Source organism: Nannospalax galili, unplaced genomic scaffold (genome assembly GCF_000622305.1).
Source record: "Nannospalax galili isolate Female #2095 unplaced genomic scaffold, S.galili_v1.0 scaffold1090, whole genome shotgun sequence".
Classification (NCBI taxonomy): domain Eukaryota; kingdom Metazoa; phylum Chordata; class Mammalia; order Rodentia; family Spalacidae; genus Nannospalax; species Nannospalax galili.
In genome coordinates this window covers 406339-411801 of record NW_008327607.1, presented here as the reverse complement: position 1 = coordinate 411801, position 5463 = coordinate 406339, and positions in this window count along the sequence as shown.

Here is a 5463-nt window from a genome sequence, read left to right as displayed (position 1 = left end):
CATCATGCAGGTATAAACTCTGTGGGTCCCCTGGACCTCTCTTCCTAAGACTTCTCCAGCCCCACTCCCAGCCTTACTCTGGGTTCTGGTTCTCCTGGGACTAGAGAGATGGCTTAGCAGTTAAGAGCACTTGCTGCTCTTGCAGAAGACCTGAGTTCAGGTCCCAGAGTTCATATGGTGGTCACAAACATCTGTGACTCCAGTTCCAGGGGATCTAACATCCTTTTCTGGCCTCTGTGGGCACCAGGCACACACATGGTGCACATGCAGGCAAAACACTAATGCACATAAAATAAAAATAAATTTAAACAAAATAACTTAAGTGGTTCTCTTTCCCAATGCTGCTGCCATAAGCAAACATCTGACGAAAGCCAGAGTTGTCAATGAAAACGAACTTGGTCCACAGGAGCCTACACTAAGCGGGAGGAAGATGGCAGGCAGTGGGCTGCCGGGATCCACGTCCCACCATCAGCTGGGAGGATGGGCACACGGCACTGTATCCACGGTGGTGACAACCAGCATATCCAGTGACAGAGAATGGGGAGAGGAGAGGGGAGGTGGGTGGTGAAGCCTCCGTTTGATAGCCCGTTTTCTAGGGCATTATGATTAATTTTGTTAGATGTGACAATGAATTCGCAATATGTGAAAATCGTATCCTCACCGGAGTGCTCATAGATTTATTAGGTTGATGTCTGAGATCTGAATTTTAAAGCTCCAGGAGAAAAAAGGAGGGGCAAAGGAAGACAGGATACTTAATATTTTTCATATACCAACAGGTGCTGGCAGCAGACAGTAGGCACCAAGAGGTGGTTGCACTGATCTCTTTCTTTCATACATAGTTACGAGTTTCCTTTTCTTTCTTTTTTATTTTAAACAAAGTACATTTAGTTAGCAACAGTGACACTTTTTAGAATTATACAGTGGAAAAAAACAAAATTCTCAGGGTTCAAATTCCTGGCATGTTACTCTTTGAAAGTCATGGACAATAAGTCAGTATTCCTAGGAATTCTCAGAAATGTCAAAATTATTATTTTAAACGTACTTCTAACAATCTTCACAGTGTATTATTTGCATAGTTAAAATTCTTATTTAGAGGATAAAATACACTAAGTTTAGTAGTACTTACAAAGAACTCAACCTACAGGAATGTTCAAACAATGGAAAAAATCATTTAAAATTTAGATCTCCCAGTAAGGTAACAGCCTCTCATGGAATCACATGTGGGTGCTGCCCATTTAAGGATTTATTTTGCACTGAAATTGTGTTATAGCTTGAGAAAGCATTCAAAGGACTTACACCGAGTAGACTACATATGCAAACTCATTAGTATAACATTTAGAAAGGGTAAATTAAAAAGAAAAAAGTATACTAATGAGTCTATTTGAAAGAAAAAGTTTTAAAGAATCATGCTTACATGGAGGAGAGGAAACATACTAGCTTGTTAACCTTGGTTATCACATGGAGATGGGAATAAATGGAATAGGGAGGGAAACTCTTAAAACTGTCTTTATACACTTTATACCCTTCCTCTGGTTACAATAAGCATGCACTCCTTTTGCAATTCAAAAACTAAGTGAATAGGGCCAATGAGATGACTCAGTGGGTAAAGCGTAAAGGTGCTCGCCATCCAGGCCTTAACAACCTGGGTTTGATCCCTGGGAATTATCGAGGAAGTAGAGAACTTAACTCCCCAAAGTTGTCCTCTGACCTCCACATATGCAACATGGCACATGTGACATACACACACACAGTAAAATATTTATTTTATTTTTATTTTATGTGTATGAGTGTATTGCATGCATGTATGTATGTGCACCCGTGATGTGCAATGCCCGTGGAGGTCAGAGGAGGGTGCTGGACCTCCTAGAACTGGAGTTATAGATGGTTGTTAGCCACCATGTGGGTTCTGGGAATCGAACCCAGGTCCTCTGGAAGAGCAGTCAGTGCTCTTAACGACTGGACCATCTCTCCAGCCCTAAAATAAATATCTTTAAAACCATAAAGAGAATTTTGCAAATAAATAAAATCTAGAAGACTATTTGTTGCCATTGGAAAATTGTTAAAATGTATTATGGAGTGAAAAAAAATAGTCCAGTGGCATCCTGGAATAAAATCCATGATAGGACAATGTGGCATTTGTAAGCAGCAGACTTCAGTTTAAAATCAAATCCTACTACAAGAAAAGTGTCATGGGTAGGTCCCTGGATGAGGAGTCCAGAGTCCTAGCCTCAGCCCTCTCTCTAACTCCACCCCCCCCCAGCTCCTATCCAGCTCGCACCCCTCAGGATCATGACACTTCCACCAGACTACATGTTCTCTAACACAGGGGCACCACACCATGGTTGTGTGACTTTGAGTAATAAATACTGACCCACTGTGAGCCAACTATTTCGTTAGGTACCAATTGTGAGTTCCAAGAAGTATTCATAATTTTAACCTATTGGCTGTTTAAGTGTTGGGGTCCCACAACCCAACTCAGGTTTGACAATTTTCTCACAGAACCTAGGAAGGCACTTTGCTCAATGTTATTGTTATTAGAGGTTCTAACTCTGAAACAACCCTGCTGAACAGATGCATGGGGCCGTCAAGGGAGACCTCCATGCCCTTCCAGGGTTCACCTCCTTCCAATCACATGGATGTGTTTGCCAACCTGGAAGCTCTCCAAACCCACAGGCTAGGGCTCTTATGGAGGTCTTATTACCTAGACATGACTGATTCCCTTATTGGCCATTGGTGATTGAACTCAATCTCAGGGGTCCACTGGCTCAGGAGGCAGGGCTAAAATTACTAAAGCTTTAATCACCTGGCAGGAGTTTCTAGCTGCCAGCCCACATCTAAAACTCTGTGGGGCTCCATTGTTGAGTCGTCTCATTAGCATACGCAAGACCAGACAGTAAACGTGGAGAGTCCCAGGAGAATCATTCCTGGAAACGGTGACAAAGACCAAATATTTGTTTATTTTATTTTATTTTTTTATTACACCACAGTGAGGTTCAGGGAAGGGCTAAGGCCAGGGATGGGCAAAGGCCAAGAATACAGAAAGTCTCAGAGATGGAATCTGGGATCCCACAGAGCTTTCCGAGGAGCAGTCCATAAGATAAACTTTTTAGAGTCATGAAATGTGCTTGGAGTTAAAAGTTCCTAATTCTCCAGGAAGAATCTAAGAAAAGCTGGTCTTGGTGGCACATGCCTGTAATCCCAGCACTTGGAAGACTAAAACAAGGAAGACTGCAAGCTTGCAGAACAAAAGCTTATCTCAAAATGAATCAATCAATTAATAAATAAAAAAGGTAACTATCCACACAGAGGCTGACTACCCGATGCCTTCTTTTGCCTCTTCAGCCCTTCCCAGAAGCATCCTCATTTTCCTCCCCAGACCACAGAGAAGAGGTGAGTCAGGATTTACCTCCAAAGATTGCTAGTGTCCTTCTACCTGGCCACTAGGGTGAGCAGAAGGACAAATATTGATAGTCAGAACCAGGTCATGCTCCCTAGAGAGAGGGAGAGGCTCTTCTGAGACCTCTGGGCTAACAAATCTTCCAGATCTAAGGTAAGAGGGACTGCTGTGGTGGGAGGGGGGGTGAGGAAGGAGAGATGTTGCAGTCAGATGCATCTGTTGCCTGGTCTCTCCACCTGCCCAGGCTTCTGGCTTCCTTCTGGGATCAGAAGGCTCAGCAGAACACTTCACACTGATAAAAGAATCATCTGGGATCTCTTTCAAACTCAGGCTCTGACCTAGCACAGATGCCTTTCTGACAGGTGCCTTGGTAGCCCCACTTTCTTTTCACAGTGTCAGCACAGAGTCCTGCTTTGAGTAGCAGGAAGGAGAGGACAGAGAGAAGGTGCCTTTGCCACACCTTGAGGAACTGCCGAACGCTGGGGCCTGGTAAAGTAGCAGAGACCAAAACAAGGTGAGCCACAAACACACACACACAAAAAAAAACAAAACCCCAAGGTGGCAGGTGTGGTGGCACACGCCTTTAATCCCAGCACTCGAGAGGCAGAAACTGATCTCTGTGAGTTCAAGGCCAACCTGGTCTACATAGCAAGTTCTAGGCCAGCTGGGGCAACAGGGAGACCCTGTTTCAAAAACAACAACAACAAAACCAAAATGTCTCTTTCCCATCGAAAAGCCCCTCTTTCTGAATACTTTTAGTCCTCTTTGAATCTCAGTCCAAGTCCTTTGACTTCTGTACAAACAAATGGGTCTACACACACATAGAAAGAGGGGAGTGGGGGATTCCAGTGCACTGACCCACACTGTGTGCCCGTGTGCACAAGTTAGTGAGAGTGGTCATTATAATATCACCCCCACCCAGTAACCACCTTCAATACTGTTCAGGTATGTGTGGGTTTGTGTCTCCTCTGCCACCTTCCACTTTCCCAGGTCCTAGGGTCCTTAGCTCCCCCAAGGTGTGGGAAAGTTACCTTCCCTCTCTGCCCTCTTCTTTGTCAACTCAGATGAGGTTTTCCTCCAGTCCTGCTACTCAAAGCACAGCTCTGCACTGCACTATAGGAACAGGCTGAAGAGGAGCCTGTGCAAATGGCAGTGGCTTGGGCCTCCGCTCACATGTCACACACATCTGCCAGATCAGAGCCAGCATCTGAGAGGTCCTGGGGGTTCTGTCACAGCTCTGTGAGGTGCTTCTCCAGACGCTCTGCTGAACCTCACAATAATGTACAGGTTGGCTTTGAACTCATCTTTCTGCCTCAGCCTCTAAATAGCAGGGGTGACAGGTGTGTGCCATCATACGTGGCACCTTCGAGTCTTGATGTGATTGAGCTGGCAGGGTCTAACAAGCTGCAAATACACTAACTTGTGTTTAGGAGAGAAAATTTATTTCATATCTTATGTTAGAAACAAGTTCTCAGCAGGTTATGGAAGTTAGTATTGCTGATACAAAAACACAATCTTCACCTCAAAGGGGATAAACGAGAATTTATTGTGGAACCAAATGTGAGTGACCGTGACCTGGGAACACATTTAGGTTTACCCCAAGTTCCATGTTCCAACCTAGTAACAGTTTGAGGACTTTTTAAAAATATTTTGTTTTATTTTATTTTATGTGTGTATTGCCTACATGTCGGTAAGTGCACCCATGTCATGCAATGCCCAAGGAGGACAGAAGAGGCTGTTGGATCCCCTGGAACTGGAGTTACAGACAGTTGTTAGCTGCCATATGGGTGCTAGGATTCGAATCCAGGTCTTCTGCAAGAACAGCCAATGTTCTTAACTGCTGAGCCATCTCTCCAGCCCCGAGGACGTTTTTATAGTAACAGAACAAAGAAAGACATAAATCAAGGCATTTTTCAAATACATTGATGGAAGTATTAGGTAAAGGGGTTACAGTAGGCCGGGCGTGGTGGCTCACGCCTTTAATCTCAGCACTTGGGAGGCAGAGGCAGGTGGATCTCTGTGAGTTCGAGGCCAGCCTGGTCTACATAGTGAGTTCCAGGTCAGCT